This window comes from Gobio gobio (assembly GCF_949357685.1).
Source record: "Gobio gobio genome assembly, chromosome: 7".
NCBI classification, from domain to species: Eukaryota; Metazoa; Chordata; class Actinopteri; order Cypriniformes; family Gobionidae; genus Gobio; species Gobio gobio.
The window spans coordinates 35,151,227-35,177,078 of NC_137103.1; the positions used below are offsets into that span (position 1 = coordinate 35,151,227).

Below are 25,852 nucleotides of genomic sequence, written 5' to 3' on the forward strand. Positions count from 1 at the left end.
TCTCTTGTTTTGACCGTCTTTTGTTTTCCAGCATGTTTCGTCCTGTCCTGTCTTAATTACCCTCAGGGGCAGAATGGCTTGTTCCCGTGACAACGGACAGTCAGGCAGCTGCATTGGGGTGACAAATTAAAGACCAAATCGATCACCATAATAACAGTAGAGATATAAAAAAAAAACTCTGTCTCTCATGCCTTCCCTCACTTCTACTTCCTTGCATTGTATCTGTCTCTCGTCTGCCCCAGGCCACATGTTTTTAGGGAACCGGTGCTTGGCGAGGTAGTAAATAGCAGTGTTTGTTCACCACGCTTCATTTAATGAGGACGAGATTCAATGAAGGCAGGATGATTGCGCTTAAGGGGACGAGCCAATGAAAGTCACACGATGACTAGAGATGGAGTAATGAGGGGGAGGGGTCAGGGGTGTCCAAGAGTGATCAATAACCCTTTAGCAAATTATTATTGGCTTGTCGGCCTCAGTATGCTAAAGCACGTAAAAAAAACGATTCAGTTGCTCGCTTTCCAAACATGTACAAAAGTCAATGAAAACCTCTACACAGGAGAATAACTGTCATTTGCAGTGTCACGTCAATTTTCTGTGCTCATTGACTGAAAAAAAAGCTGCACAATGTGACATCCAATAGTTTCTGATTGACTGCAATTTATGTTTAATAGACTGCAGCGACCTCTCTCACTTTTTCTCCACTCATTTTCTCCATAGGCATTTAAAGAATTCTTCAATAAAAAGTTTAAAGCCCTTGAACCAAAATAACTAGTTCTGATTTAAAGGGATAGTTCACCCAAAAATTCAAATTCTGTCTTCATTTACTCACCTTGAAGTTGTTCCAAACCCGTATGAATTTCATTCTTCTACTCAACATAAAAGAAGATATTTTGAAGAATGTCAGTAACTAAACAGTTGATGAACCCCACGTCTTCCATAGTATTTTTTACCCTATACTATGGAAGTCAATGGGGTCCATCAACTGTTTGGTTACCGATATTCTTCACAATAACTTTGTGTTCAGAAGAAGAAATAAATTATGACATTTTTGGGAGAACTATCCCTTTAAATCGCAACATTTGATTTGAAGATAAACAAGTGTATGAAAATTAGAAAAATGTCAAAAGTACAAGTGTACTGTGTATAAATAAATATACAATATAAAACTATTGTCAATAAGGACAAGTAGAACACATTTGAATTCATAATACAGGTGCTAATAAAATTATTATATTTACTCAAATAGTTGTTTGAGAGTTTAGGAAGAGTTCATCTATGTTATTCTAAATGCTTTATGGGATTGGGAAGTCACTGTTGAGCTATTTGGCTGTGATTCCTGTTTCTATGGTAATAGTGACTTGACAGCATTGACAACATGATTGATAATATCTTGCTTCAAGATGGAAATCTATTTTTTAAATCTGAAATTATGACAATAGTGTCAAATTCAGATCAATTTAGTTCAAGTTTTCAGATATTGTCAGTGCAGTAAATATTAACAACATTTCTGAATACGACTAAATATTACTTATTACTAGATCAAGCTGAAAACCCTAATTACAAACCCCAAGCACTTAGCAACACCCTAGCAACCACCCTAGAACACCTTAGCTCAATTAACTCCAGTTTTGCACCACTGACAATTTCTTCAGAAAAATGTAAATGTTAAATATTTCTCTCATACAAGTCTGCATACATATTTGAATTAACTGCAATAATATAAATAATGTATATTTTAATAATGTTAATATTTATTCAAATATATGCAAACATTGAAATTGTTTGAGAGTTTAGGAATATACACTGTGTTCAATATTATTACGCATTATTTCAGTACAAAAAAGGTAAAAATCCTTTTCAAAGGATGTGTTTGTTTTATTTCTCATTTCTTTTTAGATAACTGGTATCAATCAGACAGGTTTGTTAAATAGTTTGCCAGGTCTTCTTAAGCATATGGAAACCCTACTTAAAGAGGTTGTTCCACATTATTAAGCAAGTCACAGTTCTCCTGCAATATGGGGAGGAGACGTGAAAACAACTAATATTGTGTGAAAACTGATTAGAGATTATCAAACTGTCAAAAGATTTGTGAGTAACTTACAGCACAAGACAACTCAGTCAGATAAAAGCTTATTAAGGGAAGTTTCTCTCAAACAAATTTATTAAATGAAAAAAATAGAATCTAGAAGGATATTAAGATATTTTGTATAACTTTAGAGTTACATGCATAACAACTTTAGAAAAAGAAAATGTATGGCACTCAGACAGGTATGTTCTATGCAAATCGAGCTGATATACATTTTTTTTATGCATTTCTAGTTTTAACATTATTTGTTCTTTAGATATTCCTCTTTAAAAGCAAAAAAGTATCAGGTGTATATGCAAAGTGACCCACATTTGGTTTTTGACAAAAATGTGAAAATGTGTAAAATTGACCAATTTACTCATGGAATCACATTAAGATCTCCATATATCTGGGATTGAACCATCAAGGGCCTTTAAAATGAAAACACCAACAGGAAGGTTTGTTAAGGACCAGAATCTAAAAGGATATTAATATATATTTAATACTTCATGAGTTACAGGCATGCAAACTTGAGGTCACTGTTGGCATACAAAGAAGCAAAGAAAGCTAAAGTCAACCGATTTTACTAACCAATCTGTATGTTAAAAATAAAATGATGCTGCCATCTTTCTAAAGTAATTTTTATACCCCTATAAATTGGCTCCAAATCTCAAGTAAAAAAAAAAATGTCATTTTGATCTATTTTTAAATTTAAAATAGTGGATTACTCAGTAAATATTTACATTTACATTTACATTTATGCATTTAGCAGACGCTTTTATCCAAAGCGACTTACAACTTGGGGGTACAATAAGCGAATGGCCGTGAAGAGTCGAGTGAGCGCAACAAGTGCCTGAAATACTTAGTCCGTGTACATTTCTCAGTGTAGCACAGGCTAGAGTAGGGAGGGAAAGAGGAGGAGAAAGAGGAAAGGAAATAATTTATTTTTTTTTTTTATTAAGAGGTTAAGTGCTCATGGAAGAGATGAGTTTTTAGTTGACTTTTGAATGTTGTCAACGAATCAGCATATCGTATGGCGGTGGGCCATCCGAAATATACATCTGTGAGATTTAATATTTTGGCTTTCATCACTATTTATGTTTGACTTTCTACAAAAAAAATATTCACAAAACAAAAAATTTGAGCTGAGGAAGTTTCCGAAATTTGGTTGATCTGACACAAAATGACCCAGTTGCATTTCTGCCACCCCTAACCAAAGCTTGCAAAAGGAAATGTTTACAGTGGGTATAGAAATACATTTTCAAACGTTTTATTGCAGTGGTGTTTTTGCAGCATGGAATAGTGCGTTGTCTTGCATGAAAATCCCTTTCCTTAATAAGCCTTTAACTGACAGAGTTCGTTTGAGCTTTAAATCACTCACAAATCTTTTGGCAGACCTTTTGCAAGACATTGCACCATTTCATGCTTTTCATCTTCATCTGCATCAGAATTGTGACTTGCTTAATAATGCGGAACAACCTCTTTAAGTATGGTTTCCATTTATCTAAGAAGACCTGGCAAACTATTTTAAGTGAAAATAAATTTTTTAATGTTGTTGTTTGTCTATGTGGTGTTTTTACAAATTCATAAGTCAACACTATTGCTGATTATTTTCTCCTTAAAACTGCAGTAAAAAAAAAAAAAAGAGTTTGGAAATCGCTGGTGTTTCTTACATCACAAACTACCTTGTAACCAATGACGTCAATGTGTGGGCGGGCTTTAGCATATCATTAGCTATGCCCGCTCTGAAGCAGTGGGCCGAGTCTCAAAAGAAGCCAGGTTATCCCAGTATATTTTTCTGTTAATATGAATAATCAGGTATATTTAGCAATACAGCAGGTGAATTATGAATATGATGAATATTACAATGTTGTGATGAACTGTAAACTTTCTTCACTGACGTTCTGAGTTCTTTCTAAGGATGCTGATTTCCAGAAGGCAGTTTTCTGACTCTGAGATGGCAAATGAGAACATGGTTTGTGTAACATTAGCAACACATTATTAGCTGTTCGATAGCGTAGTCAAGCCAAAGGCTAATCATATTAATTACCATTATGTGTCCGATGTTGTAAAGAGCGTTACATAAAATGCATTACCATTCAGATACATCGACTTGTAGACAAGCCTGTATTATTCACTCTTCCACTTCTTCTGAATCAGTTTCTGGTTCGAATATATCTGGCTAAATTAAACCAGTATTTCCACTTGCCATTGTTCATCGTTTACTACAGTAAAGTTGACCGAGTGGATCTCTGAGCTGGTGTGAGTGTATGGAGGCGTGGCAAATTTGCATATTCATAGATCCACGCACCCTGGCGGCAGCAAATCTAATTTGCAGCCAGGGTAGTCTAGTAACTCTCCGTTGGCGTGCGAGCTGGAAAAACCAAACTCTGGTCAGGCCAATCACTTCGTGTATAGAGTCGGTTGGCTGGCTTAAAATAATGATGACAGGAAGACTTGGAGTTAAAGGGTTAGTTCACCCAAAAATGAAAATGATGTCATTATTTACTCACCCTCATGTCGTTCGACACCCGTAAGATCTCCGTTCATCTTCGGAACACAAATGAAGATATTTTTGTTGAAAGCTGATGGCTGAGAAAGGCCTCAGATAGGCCTCGATTGGCATTCAGTACATTCACACTCACAAGACCCATAAAAGGCACTAAAAACGTAGTTACAAAGTCCATCTCACTACAGTGGCTCTACAATAATTTTACGATGTGACAACAATAGTTTTTGTGCGCAAAAAAAATCAAAATTTGTTTGTTCTTGTCTTCCGTGTAGGCCTCGGACGTGAACTCACGAAGCACCACGACGCATGTGCGAGAATATGACGCAGATCTGGCGTTCAGACACATGACCCAGAAGCGAGGAGGAGATTTGTTTACAAGCAGAGGAAGACGCGCCATATCTAAGCTGTTGAATTCTACATTGATCGTGCTTTAGGTCTCGGCTTAGTGCTCAAAATGGGGCTTTTTTTTTTTTTTGCGCACAAAAACTATTGTCGTCGCTTCGTAAAATTATTGTAGAGCCACTGTAGTGAGATGGACTTTGTAACAACGTTTTTAGTGCCTTTTATGGGTCTTGTGAGTGTGAATGTACTGAATGCCAATCGAGGCCTATCTGAGGCCTTTCTCAGCCATCAGCTTTCAACAAAAATATCTTCATTTGTGTTCCGAAGATGAACGGAGATCTTATGGGTGTCGAACGACATGAGGGTGAGTAATTAATGACAGAATTTTCATTTTTGGGTGAACTAACCCTTTAAGCTTTGCTTTGAGAAAAGAACAAAGAACGGCACTGAAGTCATTCTTAAGAAAGGAAGATGTGTTCTGAGTTTTGCCGACCAGATACGGCGGAAGTTTAATCTATCAACTAGCTCCGCTTCACCTTCTGCGTTGCTCTGGTTGGTTGTAGCGCTATCCTATTGCGTGCAGAGGGAATTTGAAAGACAACCGTTTATCCCGCCCCTCGGATTGAGCCCTGCCAATGGTGAGTTCCCAGACCCAACATCTTGATGTGGGTCTGGCTTGTCAGGCTAAGATCCACGTATACTAAATGAAGAAACGGTGTAGAGTTACATTCAAGCTATTTTAAGGTATTAAGAATTTTTTTCACAGGAAAAAAAAAAATTTAAATATGTCATTTTGGTGATCAAAGAGGAGTTTTATGGGATTAAATTGTTGACTTCAGGGGGACTTTAAAAAAACCTGTCTGAGATTGATACCAGGTATCTAAAAAGATATGAGAAATAAAACAAATCAGAATTTTTATTGTACTGAAATTCTACTAATATATCACTTGCATAATAATTTGGAAGACAGTACACTGGCAGTGTATAGCGACCAGCATCAAGCTTTTAAAAAAAGATGCAAAAGTATCACAGAATGGTCCGATGTTACACATGTTGTATATTCCAAGTGTTCTAGGGGTATACGATAGGGTTTGGTGAAAGTTGACAGCCCAAAATTGAATATTTTAGAAAATTCTGACCATGGTCATTGGTCTTCTGCGCATTTATGAGACTGTATTAGCGCCGCAGTTCACTCCGTCTCACCAGAAAAAAACACAAGTTGTGAGAAATCAAGACTAATTGTTGTGCTCATTTCACGATGGCTGGAGCTGCCCAGCAAAACACAGAGAATTCGAAACTAAAACCATAATTTCACTTATCAAAGGACATACAGTGGTATCATACAGTGGCTGTTGGAAATTGAGAAGTAATAAAACTGAATAAAAATAATAATGTTTCGCAGAAGTGCCTTTTCATCTGTCCTTATTTGCCTCTTTTTTTTATTTTCTCCTCCCATTTTAGCACTTATCTTGGCGCGAGCACACCTGCGTGTCCCAGACACAGGCCTTCCGGATCACTGTCACTCCATTAGCGTATAATGTCAAAACTATTTTCTCTATCTCTCTGTCTCGCTGTCTCACAGAGCTGATCATCCCAGAAGGTGATGGTTTCAGGGCATGCTTACTGTGTCACTCAGTTTGAGACAGAGAGAAAAAGGCTGCAATTAGCCTAGAGTGGGGTGCCATCACACCACCCTATAAAAAGGACAAAGGAAAACCAGAAAGGATGACAGGACAAGTGGGAGAAACAGAAGGGAAGTTTTGCCAAATTGCAAGCGATCTGATGAGTTCTACAGAGACATGTGTGATTTGATAATGATCCTATTGGCATGACCACAGGATGGGAAGCTGTGCTCATATGATGCGTGTAGATGAGGGTCAGCAGAACGGAGATGAAGCTGTGAACATAATTGAGTTTTTCACACGCCTCCTTCTCAATTCACTCCTTATCTCTCACTCGCTCTCTCTTTGGGGCTAGTGCGAGAATCCTGCTCAAAATGAACAATTTGTTCCATCTGCTCTAAAATCAATTACTTCCCCTGCAAGCCAGCAGAAAATGGTTTCTGGGATATGCAAGAAATGCCTAAAGGGCAGAGAGAAACATGTGTAAACTCTAAAGAGGGAATTGATGAGTTTAGGGAGGTATAAAAAGAAAAAGAAGGGAAAGAGATTAAAAAGCATTTCATTAAGGAAGAGTTCAGCCAAAAATGAAAATCCTTTTTACTCGCTCCAAACACATGAGTAGTATAATTTATTGTAGTATAATTGACATTATACTACATTGTTTAGATGTTGTTGCTATTTTTCATTGACATGACAGATCAAAATGCTTGCTTTGAAATACGGTTGACTCAACAAATCTCCCACTAATTGGATCAGAATTCACCAGTTCAGTCACTCATAAACAATAGCACATAAAGTGCAGATACTATTCTTACTGTCGTCTATTTGTACAAAGAAACACTTAAGCTAATAAACGCACACATACAAACAACCACACAAAGAGGTCAGTGCACATCTGGAGAGAGAGATGTAATGCGAGCAGACAGACAGACATGCCGCAAACTCAATCATTATGACAAGCCAAAGGACCAAGGAAAGGAATCTTCTAAAGAACACAGACACAGCAACAAAAGTAAAAGAATAATGGCTGGCAATAGATTCAAATTATTATTGATCCATCCCATGATTATTGGATGATAAAATGTAGAAGAATTACATCAACGACAACAATAATTGAATACAGTATAGTTAATAATATTAAAAATTACAATAGTTGTCATATGTGTTTGGAGGAAGGCAGACGAAGACGAATATTACAATTCCAAAACTCAAAGTCTAATAATAGAATTCTATAATGCAGGCGAACAGACAAAGCAAAGCACACTTAGCGTAATAGTGACTGGACAATGAGTGACTGAGAAGGTACAACTTAAATAGGAACTCAAATTAGGTAGTTAATAAAAACACAGCTAAACAGAACAAAGTCCTAATGATGAGTGACGGGAAAATCAAAGAAAGGAAGACATGTGACTAATGATAACAATAGTATTATATTATTCATATATTTTACTATTTATTTATTCATTTTTAATGTTTTAAAAAAAATTATTATTAGGCCCTTTTTTTTAAATGTCAACAAAATAATATGTATCAAATATTGTTGCTGCAATAATCAGTATAAACAACAGAGAATTTTATAAATGTATATATATATCATATAAAATAAAATATGGCAACTCTTTTATTATAACATGAAAAGGTCTTAAGAGAACACATAAAGCTTGCCGCAAAGCACCAGCAAAAGTAGTGCTTATGAATGTGTCGGAAAAATAGCAAGGAGACATTTTATTTATGTATTAATAAACTAGTGTTTTCTGAGTCAGTGTCGGCTCTCGGCTGCAAAGATGAAGTTGACGCCGATGCTAACTCAGTGGACACACCTTTAGAGAGAAATGCACCTTTTCATACAGATTACATAATCAGAGAGTATTTGTTTTGGTAGACATTTCAAGCTTTCTATAGATATATTTCTCACTTCTGTGAAGCAGGTAGAGTTTCGCTATACGCAGAAACTGCATCAGGTTTTTTTTTCTTCTTTATTTTACAAAGGCACAATGCTTTCTCGTTATTGTGAGTCTACACAAATATAAATTGACCATTTACATCATATATAAATGTTTCAGATTATACGCCATATTTGAGGTCAATGGATGATAGACGAACGTTTGCATTTCCTGACCAACATGCTGTAATTACCACGTGTTGACTAAAGGTTTAGTCGACTATTAGGGGGCAACTCTAAATAATAGTAATAATAATATAATGGACCCTTTTCACAGACTGTGATGATGCTTTTCCACAGTTATGGAAATGATAAAAAAATGTACGCTGCTGCAAGGGTGTTTCTAATACAACGGCTGAGGGAGTGGCGGCAAATTTGACATCTTTCTCTCTTCTGACCAACATAATCAACCTCTCTATATTTCATCCCTCTTTTGGAAAGTTGTGAAAACTCTATCACAGAGTTTTTCTTTTGCTATTGGAGCAAATGGAAATACAAAATTAATGTTTGCTGTCATTTCCCGTTCACCGCTATAGAAGTTTACCCAACTATGATGACTTCCCCTTCTGAGAACCCCCAAAAAATTGAAAAGTGTCTGTATACAAATTTAATACAATATAATTTAATAAATTCATAAAACTAAAATACCAAATGAATATATTAAATATTAAACAAATATATAAAAAATCTTAAAAATAGCCTGGGAGATACACACAGTGACACAGATGAACAGAATAAAGCCTGGAACACACCAAGCAGACGCTGAAAAACTAGTGGCGACCAAAGCAGACTGCGGGGTCGACACCTGACGGCCAAGTAACACATCCGTTCTGCGCCTGTGTAAGAGGAAATACCTTTCCGTACCAGCAGGTGGCAATAGTCTGTTTTCATTACTCAAAGTGGGAAACCAGAAGAGCTACAGGGATACAAAACATAATCAAAGGTGCCTGAAAAAGCAGCTCATAATCTCGCTCGCCACAGATGGATTTTGTGATATTCCAGAAATGTCTGACACGTATCGGAATGAGAAATGCAAACAAATGAGAAGAGCATTCTGTGTGTTACTTGCTTCGTCACTTCCAGGTTTTTTTTTCATGTGCACTGGTTCACTTGCTGAACAGCCAATCAGAATGATCAGATGGCCCGACTGACCGACGAGCACCAACGCCGATTCAACATGTCGAATTGACCTCAAAAAAACTGACGAGGACCAACTGCAGCCGACGGTGCGGAACACACTGAGAAAAAATAGTCGGCCGACGCACAAAAATCGCCCAACGGCCGACCGCCGGCTTGGTGTGTTGTGGACTTTAGACAAAGAAAAACAACAAATGATGAAGAGAAAATGAAATATAAATGAAGAGAGCAGTGTTCACTCTTCTGAAAGTAAAGTGGGCACTTCATTACATTGTTTTCCAAACCCTGCCGAAAAACATGAATATGCATCTTTCCATCACCCTTTTCTTTTCCTTCTCTTGCTCTCTCTCTCTCTCTCTCTATCTCTATCTCTCTCTCTCACACACACACACACCTGACATTAACCTGAGGTTTTCGTGCATACTCAGCTGAGCTGAACATTACGACACCGCTAATTTTAATGTGAGGCCTGCTCATGTGCATACTAATAACAAATCCAAACAATACATGAATATTCAATATATAACAAACCTCTTTTCATAAATCACTTCATTTCCTTTGTAATGATGAATGGCATTTGACAAGACATAATAACATAACAGAGCATTCATCTGCAAAATGAAAAACTTAATCTCACATGAAATGAGATCTTATTGCTTTAACCCCACAGAGGCGATATCACACAATCATCTGTGTCACTGCATTGTTTCTGTTATGTTAAATCACTAATTAATTACTTCTTCCTGTAAGACCTTTCTCCAGCGACCCCATCTTATTGTCTTTGCTGTTTTGTTTTGTGTGTTCAACTACAGACTTTAAACAACACTGAATGACAGACACAGGATGAGACACATTGTCACATTTTGACATATACACAATAATAGTTGTCGCCAAGTCACTCGTCATTGTTAAAGGAATAGTTCATAATTGAGAAATGTGCATTCATGATGTGTCATCATTTACATTTACCCTCATGTCTTTTTAAACCCATACAGTCTTTCTTCCATACTTAGTTAGTACATACTGTTCTAAGTATACAGGTGCTGGTCATATAATTAGAATATCATGAAAAAGTTGATTAATTTCACTAATTCCATTCAAAAAGTGAAACATGTATATTATATTCATTCATTACACACAGACTGATATATTTCAAATGTTTATTTCTTTTAATTTTGATGATTATAAATGACAACTAAGGAAAATCCCAAATTCAGTATCTCAGAAAATTAGAATATTGTGAAAAGATTCAATATTGAAGACACCTGGTGCCACACTCTAATCAGCTAATTAACTCAAAACACCTGCAAAGGCCTTTAAATGGTCTCTCAGTCTAGTTCTGCAGGCTACACAATCATGGGGAAGACTGCTGACTTGACAGTTGTCCAAAAGACAACCATTGACACCTTGCACAAGGAGGGCAAGACACAAAAGGTCATTTCAAAAGAGGCTGGCTGTTCACAGAGCTCTGTGTCCAAGCACATTAATAGAGAGGCGAAGGTAAGGAAAAGATGTGGTAGAAAAAAAGTGTACAAGCAATAGGGATAACCGCACCCTGGAGAGGATTGTGAAACAAAACCCATTCAAAAATGTGGGGGAGATTCACAAAGTGTGGACCGCAGCTGGAGTCAGTGCTTCAAGAACCACTACACACAGACGTATGCAAGACATGGGTTTCAGCTGTCGCACTTCCTTGTGTCAAGCCACTCTTGAACAACAGACAGCGTCAGAAGCGTCTCGCCTGGGCTAAAGACAAAAAGGACTGGACTGCTGCTGAGTGGTCCAAAGTTATGTTCTCTGATGAAAATAAATTTTGAAAGTAAATCAGGGTCCCAGAGTCTGGGGGAAGAGAGGAGAGGCACACAATCTACGTTGCTTGAGGTCCAGTGTAAAGTTTCCACAGTCAGTGATGGTTTGGGGTGCCATGTCATCTGCTGGTGTTGGTCCACTGTGTTTTCTGAGGTCCAAGGTCAACGCAGCCGTATACCAGGAGGTTTTAGAGCACTTCATGCTTCCTGCTGCCGACCAACTTTATGGAGATGCAGATTTCATGGAAATGAAAAAATATATATTTTTGGAAATGGGATGATGAAATGACGAGACATTTGAAATGTTCTAATTAAAGTTAATATACAAACTATGCATTGCAACCTGTATAATCATAATTTTTATATTTGTTCTGACTTATATTAGGCTATATGATACTCCCAGAATGCCCCATTTCAGTTGCAATTATTGAAATTGATATCACTGGCAAATTATTTATTATTTTGCAAAATGGTTAAATAAATAAATGCAATTAATTAAACTAATAAGTATTATTATATACAGCATATTGGCTGTTTATTAGTACTTGTTATTATTTGCCTTATTCTGCATGACCATATTCTAGATCCAGTAGCCCTACTTCATACCTAAACATAACCACTACAACAACTACTTTACGTACTATCAATAAGCAGTAATCAGGAAAGTAGAAAACTACTAGTTAATAGTGAATATGTGTTCCTTAATCTAAAGTGTTACTAAATTCATAGATGTTAAAAAGCTTTTTTTTTTCTTTTAGTACAACTACACATACTGTACACCCCTGCATGAGATAAGTCGTTTTTACAATTCATGCACTATTTTGGGTGCTCCATTGCTTTAAATTGTGTCCAACAGTGCTAATTATGTTCCCCTCACATGCCAACTGCAGGAGGTAAAGCAAGACCATTGAACTCAGCTGACAGATACAGTGTCTTCTCGCACTGACAGTGATTCAGCATCATGGTCAGCAGCTCTGTGGCACTACCAGAGATGTTACGGACCGCAAGACGATCGAATAAATCCAGCCTGAATGCTGCCGCTATGAGCTCAAATGCCAAGTACGTTCCAATAGCCTTAAATCCTACACCTAGTTTACTGTACTCCTGTAATCTCTCTGGGTCCGTGGATGGCCCCACTATATTTCTCTAATGATGGGATTAGTCTAGTAGCCTACAGCACACTTCACAATGAAATGCTTCGGAGTATTTCTTGCACAGAGCTGTGAGTAAGGTTATGCAGAGGTCTGCTGTCCTTTTGCCCATAACTGTCTATCATTCGCACACAGTGCTTAAGGTCTTGTGTTTTATGTGGATAATTCCTTGCAGAAGGGAAACAAGCCCCTGCCTACATTTTCTGCTCCAAATAATAAAGTGCAGCTAATACAGTATCCTACCAATCCTCTCTCTCTCTCTCTCTCTCTCTCTCTGATTCTCTCTTTTTCACACATACTCACATTGCTGCAGCCAGTTGGCAGGTCCCTCCCTATTACCCTTTCACTGCCCTCTGCTTCTCTCTGCTTCTCTCTGCTTCTCTCTCTCTCTATCTCTATCTATCTCTCTCACACAAACACACACACACACCACTATCAGGAGATATTGATTTTGTAGCCCAAAGGCTTTTACAGCATCAGGGGCATAGTAAGAGTTCTCCATCATCAATGCACAAGCAATCACACACCCAGGAATGCTTTACACAAATCTGTGCAGTTACACAAATAACACAAGGGTGTGTGTGTGTGTGTGTGTGGTGAGGTGGTCCAATATACAGAACCTGTGCTTGTAATAGCCTGTAAGCTCTGAACAAGATATAACAGTATATCCAAAAACTAGTAAGATGTGCTAATATGCTAATGACAAGAAAGATGTTCCAACAGGTAATCTTAAAACACACCGCAACAAGCTCAATGAAAGCGTTTAGATGTGTTTAGATGAATGTTGAATATCAATAAACTTGTAGTACAAAAACAGAAAACTGCTTTCAAAAAGCACACTCCTAGTCTCGCATTTCTAAAATATTAAAATGTCTAATGCTGCGTTCACACCAAATGCGAATAGAGCGTCAAAATCGCGTCTGGAACTCACAGACTTCTGCACTGTGTGCCTCAGCATGTGCTGACCTCACTATGTGATTTTACGTGGCCTACCACTTCGTGGCTGAGCTGCTGTTGTTCCCAATTGCTTCCACTTTGTAATAATACCACTAACAGTTGACTGAGGAGGAATATTTAGTAGTGAGGGAGTTTCACAAAAACTTATTGCACAGGTGGCAAGCTATTATTGTACAGAGCGACCCATTCTTTTACAAATGTTTGTAGAAGCAGTCTGCATGCCTAGGTGCTTGATTTTATACACCTTTGGCTATGGAAGTGATTGGAACACCTGAATTAAATTATTTGGAGGGGTGTCCCAATATTTTTGGCAATGTAGTGTATATTGAAGATTGTAAAAAGGTTGAAAAATATTGAGATACAAATTTTACCATCTGTCAGTCTAAGCCACTGTCTGGACATTTAGACATATGCATTACATATTGAAAGCACACAATCAAAAGTCAAGCAGACCGCAAACAGAGAGGTTGGGCCAATAGCTCTATATGGTTGTTTCCTCTGAACTGCTCTCAGAGGGCACATGCAGTATATCTAAGCTTTTACTCATCTGTGGCCATTTCTGCTTTTCAATCCCACTGTTTTCACTTCCATCCATTTACAGGATTGGCAAACACATTTTCATAATGTAGCCAATACATAAACACACAGAAAAAATCAGCCCATACAAATGTGCAGTTCTCTGTGGCACAAACATACACACGCCTACACGCCCACACACACACACAAATGTGTCCGTAAATGCGCACAGATTTTGACAGCAAAAAGAGAGAGTGCAGCAATCATCATGTTGTTGCCACTGAAAACAACCCCAATTACCATCATCGGTGGTTTTGTCTGCAGTTGACATCACTGCAGGAATGATTTGAATCATGAAACATTCGTCAACATGTCAAAAGTTGAAGCGGTTTGGGTTCATTATTGGATATTCAAAATAATTTAAAGCAGTGTGTAATTCAGTGCTTTTGAACATATCGTACTCGTACACTTTAACGCACTCGTACTTTTTTCGAAATGAAACAAGACATCTCATCCATGAACAGACTAAATGGACGAGTGCATTAAAGTGTACGAGTACGATATGTTATGTTACTTTTTAAGAGCGGAGCGAGTTCGGCAAAAGGTGGATTCAAATCTCAGTCTATTTGCGTGAAAACCTTAATGCCATGCGTCTTACCCCTACACTATTATTGTTGTAAATGAATCAGTGTTTTCCATAATTTTGTCTGGGGTTATAACAAAAAAGTTCTATAAAGTTCTATTTTTGAGCAAATGTAAAGACCCTTTCACACCAAAATTGAAATAATAAACCTCAGGCTGAGGTACAAATGCAAATTCATGGGTGTACAGTAGAGGGCGCATCTCAAACAAACCTTTCAGCTGTGCTGCCATTCTGGATAACGGAAGAATAGGATGTACTGTTGAAAAAAGTTTAACACTTACTTCAATAAAAACAAAAAATCTAAAGTAATTTTTGCTCACGGTTTAACTGAATCATCGAAGGTCAGCATCAAGACATTGATCAATAAAGTGAGATTAAATGCATAAATATATTTGGTTTATTTTAACATTTCATTATTGAACGTTTGCATCGTACACTGATTTTGCATTTGACTGATTTTATTCATTTTGAATACTGAATCTTTTTTGTGTAAGTGAAATTAGTAGATGCTTACATTTAGTCTAGAACTACAATAACATGTTTACACACAACGCCTCTGCACTTACTCTCAATTTTTCTCAACATGGGGACAGGAGAGCTGTCAATCAAATAAATGTGAAAAAGTAACTAAGTAAGTATTTTGTTGTAAATTTGTTGCGTATTTTCCTGACTACAAGTCGCTCTGGAGTATAAGTCGCATCAGTCAAAAAATGCGTCATGAAGAGGAAAAAAACATATATAAGTCGCACTGGACTATAAGTCGCATTATACTGGACTATAATGCCAGCTTCACACCGCACGCGGAAGCGTTGGCGGGGCAGAAGCAGTTGTTCAAGCACCCATCTGTGGATTCGTTCCTCCAGCTCTCTCATCTTGCTTTCAGTCCGCGATTAGCTTTCTTTGTTTTCTTCATTACAGATAAAGTAACCTTTGCTTTTCGCCAGTCCCTCACAAGTTTCTCACTCACTCCAAACTTTCTTTCTGCTGCTCGATTACCGTTTTCGGCTGCATATTTGACTAACATTACCTGCAGTTTGTAATTTGCAGAATAGGATTTTCTTTTTGGGGGGCATTTTGTTTGTGTTCAGTCTCTCAGTTGTCTTTAAGTTAACATTTCAGTTAACAGGTTTCCAGTTTTCAGTTGTTTTCAGTAACATTTTTCAGGGGTAGGCTACAGGAGCAGCATAGAGCGCCCTCTCGCGGCTGTAGACGTTGCTAAATGTTTATTCTTGTCAGTCAGTATGAATTAATTTTGATATATAAGTCGCACCTGACTATAAGTCGCAGGACCAGCCAAACTATGAAAAAAAGTGCGACTTAAAGTACGGAAAATACGGTAGTTACTTGAAAAAGTAATCTGATTACGTAACTCAAGTTACTTGTAATGTACCCCAACACTATTGCAAACTACTTACGTTACTGATTAGAGTCAATGAGATTAATCAAAATCCCCAATGCTAAAGGTCATGCATCCTTAAACTCTTGTGTTTTGGAACAAAACAATCCGTCACTTCACTGAAGCTAGCTAATTTAATAATTTTGCATGGCATGCCCTCATCCTCAATATCCAAGCTAAATGAAACTACAGACGACATTAAATTAAGGATCACAACTCAACAAGGACAAACATGATGATTTCCAGTGTAAAAATCAGGAACTGGAAGCAAAACCAGTTGAGAACCACTGCAGTAAACCAAAACACACACATACTGAGAGAGGATCTGGGATCTTCTCTCTCTTTGTGGAGCATGAGCTGGTCGGATGACAAGTGGTGAGTCACAATGTGGGCTGGTGAATAATCTTGATTTAAACACACTCATACACCCACACTCCCACACACGCATACACGCATACACACACTGACCTGTGTTCTAAATGTGAGAGATGTATCTTATGTAAAGCTATCAGGAGACTGAAGCTCCAGCTTCAGGAATGTACTTCATTCACTTCAGTTCAAACAGAAGGAGGTGAAACAGTCAATATGGTCAGGAAAACACACCGCAACATTCAACAATAGTATTAATACTGAATATGATGATGGCGTGCACTACTGGTACTTAAAGGTTAAGTGTGTAATTTTCTTTGACATTACAATATTTCTCTTACCTCAGCAATATTATGCAGAGAAAACCACGACCTATCAAAGCTGACTTCCAGAAGAGTGTAAACACTGTGGCTCTGTGGCATTTCAAAAGAATTTCTTATATTGTTTGAGGGCTCTGACATGTCAATATCTGGCTTAACCAATAGGGTAAGTTTCGGGCAAGAGAGTCTGTTTTTTGTTTTGTCTTTTATAACTGGTGAGACCTGTTCATTATTTTTTCCAAATGTCACTCATGCTGCTGTACCTTTAAACATCTGTATCATTACATTACGATCTAAGTGCCTAGTCTAAAGTACACGGCGCAGGTGCACTTAGGGCCTGTCCAATTCCACTTTTGCTAGTTTAACGACGGGAAAAACAGTCAGTGTGCAGGCCCATGGTCTAAAAGGGTTGTCCCTATTCTCTTAATAATGCTGCGTTCCAGGCAGGTTTTTGAGCCCGTAAAATTACAACTTTAAACCACGACTCACGACTTTGTAGTGTTCCAGGCAAAGTCACGCCAAACTGCCTAGCCCAAGGAATTGTGTGGTAGTTTGATGTAAACAAAAGCATGGCGGACCGTACGGGGTGTATGCTCATTTACAATCATTTCTATCGCCAAAGGATCTTACTCCTTGCTTATTTGAGGGAAACGGATGAGAAAAACAGCGCAGACGGCAAGAAAGTCTGTTATACCTTTTATTTTACGTTATTTGTATATTTGTTTCATAAACACTGCATCCGTAGGGGGCTGCCATTGTTGCTTCGCGGGCTATGTGACGTCAAAACTCGTAACTGGGAGTACATCGATCTAGTACGAGTTCACGGGTGGGAAGTCACGGGTTTGGCTGCCGTTCCAGTCCACTTTCACGGGTAGAAGGTTGGAAAAACACGGGTTACGGTTTGCCTGGAACGCGGCATAAGTAATGGGTGTGTTTGGGCGTAACGTGCAATAAACCAATCAGAGTCTCATCTCCCATTCCCTTAAAAAGCCAGTAGCGCTCGCGCCATTGGCGCATTCGCTATTTAGATGGTGGTATTTGCAAGCGGAAAGACTGAACACTTCTCCAGAGAGGAGATTATTTGTAATATTTAAAAATGTTTGTGTGCTGCTGCGCGTCCCAGTGTGTAATAAGCAGAGTGTACCCGCCTGTGCACCCACATATAGGCGCATATTACAGACATGCTCTTTAAAGGTGTCATGAACTGGCTTTTTATATATATATATATATATATATATATATATATACTGTTTTCTGAGGCCAACTTATGACGTTCGCGTGGTTTTTACGTTCCAAAACATCATAATCGATAAGTAATAGGCTATTTTCTACCCTGGTTTTGAGGCTCTCTCCTGCACGCTCGGATTTAATGGGCGTGCCGCACTGAAGATTTGAACAAAGTCTTCCCCACGTTAGCTGGATATTCATTAAAAATAAAGTTCATCCATGCATTCATAATATTGGAATCCGAATGAAGCTTATGTGGTATGTTTAGAAATTCGATGCGGTTTAGCTCTCTCTGTAGGCCTATGTCATGTTAGTGGCACGAGTCGGTGGGCGGGGCTACAGAATCAGGCGTTGTTCTTCTTCTGTTGAGGCGGTGCTTCACTACACTCTCGCACATTCTGAGATCGATCGTTTGCTGGGCCTGGTGTCAATAAAAGCTTTTCTTTGACTAACAAGGAAGTTTTCAGCTCTGAAACAAAAATTAAAATAACAAAAAAAAATATTGCGCCATTGACTTTAGACTAGGTTTCAGTTGGTCAATGGTGCAGTCTGTTTCAGTTGCCTCAAAATAGCAAAACGCCAACAATGCGCCTGAACACACCTCGTTTTCAGACCAGCACGCCCATGGGCGCGCAGATGGGCACAAATGCATTTGCTAAAACGTCAAAATGATAACTGCGCTGGGCTGAAACTAGCAAAAAACACTTGCATCGCACCTACCGCCGCATTTTGCTGGGTTTATGAGGGTCAGAAGAAGCAAATTGCACACAAATCTACTAAAGTAACACATTAGAAAAGTAACTCATTTTATTAACTCAAAATATTGTAACTGTAAGACTGTGTAAATAATAGTAAAAATAGAGAGATTTTAGTGGTTTAGTTTTTCTCTCTTTTTCTGTTTGTTTCTCTCTCTCTCTCTGCTGGCTGCTAGTGAGACTTTGTGGAATGAAAGTCATGTCATAGTTCCCAAAAGAACACATCTATCAATCTTTCACAAGCACTCTTTCCACTCTAATCAGTTCAGGAATCAAAATGTAACATTATCTAAAAGGCCAAGCATATTTAAATGACAGGCATGTCCCTCGTTCAAGGGCAATCACTAATTATAATGGTGACGATAATAGAAGAACAGATGACTGATTGCAAAAAAAATTTAAACGGGGAAAAAGGACAATGTATAATAGACCAGTGCTAGAGATCAGTTGCTGCAAACCTTATTTTAGATAAAATAACCACCTGCTGCTCTGCTGCTATGGGAATGGAAAATGCATATGACAGAAAATTAGCATTTTCTTTCAGGTAAAAGCATGTTTGTGTACGTGTACATATACTGTATGTGCGCTAAATGGTTCTCGAATATGAATTCAAGTATATAGAACTAGCATGAATATTAACCTTTTGTCATGTCCTAAACCTCTTGTATCAGATCTGCATGACTTACTTTCTTCAGAAAACATACAACTGTTAAGAAAAGCAGATAGTCAGTACAGGTAAATATGAGGTTACAATGAAATATGTGCAACATCAAGGCCAATTGTAGTGAAATTAATGTGTTTACATGCTGAAAAAACGGATCGCTGTCACACTTGTTTTTGGGTTAACTATACAATGCAGCATTCCTGATATACAGGGAGAATAAATGTTCACACACATCCACACACAACATGAGTCCAGTGGCCCTTCAAATCAGTTCTGCTCATTCATCCATCCATCTCTTTCTCTTTATTCCATCTCCCTCCTCTCTCTATTTTTATCTCTCAAATATTCTAGTTATTCTTTTTTCTAAAAAATCTTTTTTCAAAAGTTAGTGCTAAAGAACACCAAACATTCTTCTTGGTCTTCTCAATAACATGCTGTACACACATATGTCTTCTTTTTTTCTTATCTATTCCTGCATTCACCTGGAACCCCTGAAAGACAATCAGGGAGGGGCCTTGACTCCTGAGGATATCGATTGAGCACAGGCCCACATGTGTCTGTGTGAGATTTGATCTGTGTCCCCCTGAATCACATGGGGCCATATCTGTGTCTGTGTGGACAGAATGTTTAGCATGTTCACCCCCATTCACCCCGTCATTTACTTTTTCTGACTTACACCATAAAAGTTCCATCATAGTGGTTCATACGACTCTTACACTATATGCAAAGGTACTGTACTGTACATAATGTAGGGTTTTACAGTTTAACCGCACTTTATGAACCTTTTGAAGCTTTATTGAGCTTTTTATTCTCTAGTTCTTCAGTAAACCATCTATGTGCTGGTGCTTGAAAGTACCCAGACACAATGGACTTTACACTGGACCATTAAACCAATAATGTACATCAAGAAAACATTTTAATCTCCAAAGAACCATACAGTCACCTCAAGACCTAGATAGTGGATGATCAATATGAGTTTTTTTTTTAATTGCTGATGTCGATATCTTAGAGAGTGGCCAATGGTTGATATAAAGTCAATATATTATCACAAATTTAATTTAAAGACCTGCACTTAAACATTGGTGCAATATTTAATAAATTATTTTGTAATCGTTATTTTTAATCAATTTGAAAAAACATTTTAACCTGAAGAAAAATTATAAAGTGAAACTTATTTTGGTGTCCACAGTCCAGCTTCCAACACTTATTAACTGATGCAATAAATAAAAAAGTCAAATATGCAAATATATAGGCTACTGGTCGGCCACTATTAACAGTGTTCAGTCATTTAAATATTGATTGTATGTTTTTTTAAATTGCATTTAAATTAAGTTAGATTGTTTTAATATGAATATATTTATTATATTTAAGTTATCTTAAGGCTACGGTTGGGCGATGTCTCCCAAATAGGCATCAGGCGATGATGACTACAGACCGTGAAAAATCGCGATGGACGATCACATAGGTGGGTTGCGTTTGAGCGCGAAGCTCCGTTAATGTGGTGCACGTCTGGAGAAAGAGAGAACGTGCACGGAGCTGAAAGGGCTTGAATGAAGTGCATTTGGCTTTAGATAAAACTACAAGATATAGCGCTGAAATATCATTACCACAAATGAGTGCTAGCGATGTGATCAGCACCGCTGTTTTGACGCTCTGCTTACTTCAACTAGAAACAGTAAAATGGTGCTACCGCTCTGTCTCGCAGTCCGGATGGAAACTTGCCGGGGTCCGAAATTGTGGACCGCCATTTTGGTGTTTTTTGCACTATAAAATCTTTTTTGTTTAAAATGTGTTCATTGAACTGTTTTGAATGTAATTTGTATTGTGATCAGGAACATCTTAATTTTTTTTCGGGGTCTGTCTGATGTCTGTCAGCCATCTGCGATGGACAATGACAATGGCATTGTCTATCGGCCCAAACCTACTTAAGGCCTCCTTTAAAGTTTTCTGAGGTACCCTGGTTGAGAAACAAATACAGTAGAAAATATTTCTTGATCAGATCTAGAAGTTCTCAGCTGAAACTACGGTGCTACAATAAACCACTGAAGCAGCTTTTATTCTATTTGTAAGAGTGCATGAATGTTCGCCTCAGCGTGAATACACTTGAGAGCTGAGTGTGTGTGCATATGCTCATGTGCCAGTTAGTCAGTCAATCAGATTTTTTCCTCCATCATTCTTTTGATCTGCTCTTCAACCTCTCCACCTCCACACGCATCAAGCCCATAGGCCTTTCTTTCAGTTACTCTAATTGCAATCATTTCTGCACAATGACTGAATAACGTCATTTATCTCTCTTCTCTACCCTTGCCTCGTCGCCACCCCACCCCCGGGCTCCCTCCATCCATCCATCTAAAAATCAGCCAATCAACATCTGCCAAAACTTGACCACTCCATCAAACTGAGACCAGGTCAAGGAGGCATTCATATGCATGACACGCACATCAAGAGAAAAATCAACATAGCCCACACATACACACCCAGAAATGTGCATAAACATAAGCACACAACACATAATACACCAAAGCAATTTGTATGCTGGCTAACTGAAGCCTGAAAGGACAGAAGCCTCAAGGACACACAAACATAATCTAAATATTATTTTAATTAAGTAAAGAATGAAAGCCCTCAAACACACACGTTAATCACACATGATTGACCTTTCTAGTCCGCTGCTTTGAATATCTCTATAACCTTTCACTATACTCAAAGCTAGAAGAAAAATACCCACAACTATATAAAAAAAAGGTGTGTGGGTCAGGTTTTGCTTACATTGTGGGGCCAAATGTTCCCAGGTGGACAGTAAAATCTGAAATCGCCTTCACTGTGTGGAACAGCCAACGGTCCCTAGAGGAAACTACTTAATAAACATACTAAAGGATGTTTTAATGAAAATGTAATAATGCAAAAAGGTTTCTATCAAGGTCAGGGAATGGAAAATATAAAAACAACAGATGTCAATGGAAAGTCCATATGCCATGACAGAAAAACAAACGTCTGTGTGTAGGTGTGTGTATGTCCTGTATCTTGTTGCAGCCATAAAATGTTCATTAATTTAATTAGCTGCATTCACTGTAAATCAGTTTAAATCAAATGTAATTAGGTTTTCTGCACGGGTCCCTCGCTACAGTCTGAGTGTGTGTAATCGTAGGCATATGGCTTGGCAACGTTTTCTGAGTCCACAACAGAGATTTGCTAACAGGATGAATATTAATGATGTCAGTGTAATATTTGCAAACTAAATTGTAAATGGTGTTCTCTTCCTTGCATCTTTTTAACCACCTTTAGGCCTTAGTCAGGGTAGCATCATGTGTAATGTTTGACAGGAATGAAAATGAGGCTGTGAAGGATAGAAGCAGATAGAAGACTCCGCTTTTGCAGCTTTTTCGGAGGTTATCGGTAAGAGGTTTCACTACATCAGAAACCATTGAGGACATTGTACTTCTATCAGGACCAAAATCAGTTACATACCGTCCAAAAGTTTGTGGCGAATCTCTTATGCTCATAAGGCTGCATTTGTTTGATCTAAAATAGAGTCAAATACTGAAATATTCTGAAATATTATTACAATTTGAAATAACTTTTTATTTTAATATATTTTAAAATATAATTTATTCTTGTGGCTGTCATTACTCCAGTCTTCAGTGTCACGGTATCCTTCAGAAATCATTTTAATATGCTGATGCGCAGGAAACATTTCTGATTATGTTGAAAACAGTTCTGTTGCTTAATATTTCTGTGGAAACCGGGATACATTTTATTTCAGGATTCTTTGATGAATAAAAAGCTTTTTTTAATTATTTAAATCTAAAATTATTAATGGGTTTACTTTCACTTTTGATCAATTTAATGTGTCCCTGCTGAATAAAAGTATTTAAATAATAATATAAATAATAATAATAATATTTATTTTAATTACAAAAATAAACTGATTTAAACCTGTGTACTCTTACTTCCAGAAACCATGTGTTTTTTCTTTTTTTTTGAGAAAGCTAATTTTCTATACTATATGCTAGCTAAAGACGTGATTAATAGAAAACAAAATGCATTAGTGTGTAACTGGCAAAAAAAAAAATAATCAGCATGAGAGAACTGGTGCAAAGATGTTATAAATATGAAGAGAGCCTGTAAAGAATGGTGACATATTGTCAGCAGGAAAGATGGCAGCAGCGTGTTAACTATCAGCGTCAGTGCTAAGATCTCTCAGCATTATTCACTGTCACTCTGACCACACGCACAAGACATCTGTCATTGCCTTGGTGTTTATGCATGTTTCTATGAGGCTGCGTTAGATGTGTTTGGATGAGCGTGTAAGTGCGTGTGTGTGTTTCGCCCATCATTCCGACATTAACTGGACAGAGGCTGCGGTGAACTCTAAACGTGCCCTGCCTCATAATGAAAACAGTTCCTGCTCTTTCACACTCTCTCTCTCCCGTCTTCAATAAAATTGGAACAGAAAAAGGGAAAAGAAATGATGCAGAAGGTTACACGACTCCACCCACCTTGGTTTTGCCATCTCACCAAAACTCATCACTCCACAACCAATTCCTCTCTTTCTATTTCCACTAGTCTGCTTTGATGAGAATCGACAGCTTATCACAGAGGAGAATTCTATTACCTGTTCACATGTACGAGCTTCCACACACTCGCACACATACAAACTCTCAGAGAAATGCACATCGAATTGAATTATGCCTTTGAACACATGCGTATTCGCACACACACGGGTAGAGAATTCTATTACCAGCCTTCTATTGGACAGTAATCCTCTCTTTACTTCCTGCTACGATAAGGACTACATCTCACAAAAAGCAGCTCAGTGCAACAGTGTCACAGAGCAGATCCTAACAAAAACACAAAAGATGAAAGGCACATAAGTTGTGCGTCAAAGGCCGATGTTTGGAAGGGAGACAACTGTCGCCCTCAATCATGTGCCTGTCTGATTTTATAACAATTGAAAAGAATTTAGTATGCAATGCCAGTGAATTGGAGATGACCGTTACAGGGTAGTCATGCAGATGATGCTGAACAAGGTACAGTATGTTAAAAGTGCCCCTATTATGCTATTTTAAAGGTTTCTAATTTTGTGAATGTCTCCTTCAATAGGTTTACATGCATCCAAGGTCAAAAAACACTAACTTTCTCATGATGATACAAGGCATGGTCGCCTCTTTTCTCACTGTGTCTGAAACTGTTAAATCAAGGATTCAGTGGGTCTCATTTATGAAACAAACGTATGAGAGAAAACTGCCTACGGACGTTTACATGCAAAACATGGCATTTATCAATATGGACGCGAGCGGTGGCTACGATCAAATCTCTTGGCAGGTCTCAGCTCGTGTACGCAAGTTTTTGAGTTATCTTGAACTTGCGTGCAGCATAGCAAATTTGGAGGAGAATTGTAATGAGAGCATTTTGTTCATTTAGATAATTTTCTTGACAAACAACCAAAGCTCACAAAGCTCATCATGAACCATTAAGATTAGAATGTCAAATTAAAATGTAATTAAATTAGAATAGAAGGGTGTTTGTGACCCATTAAAAATAGCACAATTGTTTTTTTTTTCTCACAGGGGTTTATCTTTACATGCGCAAATAGCAGCATAAACAGAACATGAGAACACGCACCTTCAGCTCTTCTGTGAACCCGAATAAAATGAACTAACTGAATAAAATAAATAGGACTACACAAAATATAATTCACTGAAAAAATTAACATACTAACAAAAGAACTGTGATGCTCGTTTTTGTGACACTCTAACATATTGTATTTGTTTTCTTTACAGTATATCTTTATTTTATTGAATCCAAAACTGATCACGCATGCCGGCGCCTCACACAACATATCAGTTCTAGCATTGTTAACTTGACATTTCAGCTATTCATCATCAAACTAAAATGCTGTCAAACAAACATAAAAGCTAAACTGCTCAAATTAAATGGTCCGCTGTAAAAATCAGCGTGCCCAGCGCCCAACCAAACGCATTTTTTGTGCATGTGATGGATGCTGTTTTCCGTGGATATTGGATCCTAACGTTTCATGGCAAATATGGAAGCATATTTGGATTTGCATTAAATAAATTAATTTTGGCCTGACGTGTTGTTTATAATGAATGCCACTATGACGTATTATCTAATTTGTATTTTAAATTATATAATATTTATTTGTATAGCTACTTATTTTTCATTCTTGTACTGTTCTAAAAAACGTTAAATTTAAATGGGGCATAACACACACAGTTTCTGCCAGTCTCATGTTAATCCTGAGTACCTATAGAGTAGTATTGCATCCTCATTTGTCAGAAGAGTCTTTAGTTTTATCATAGGCTATTTATAAAATACAGATGTACCGATTCTTTCCGAAAACAGCTGAACTTGTGAAGGCGTGCAGTGAGCGGGGCTAAATAATCTCGAGCACACACACACTCC

At 37.8% G+C, this 25,852-nt stretch overlaps 1 protein-coding gene across 1 annotated transcript in view; it reads right to left on the minus strand.

The window, feature by feature from the left end:
* stxbp5l (syntaxin binding protein 5L) overlaps positions 1–25,852 on the minus strand; it is a 193,873-nt gene that overhangs the window by 119,552 nt on the left and 48,469 nt on the right. The window lies entirely within an intron of this gene.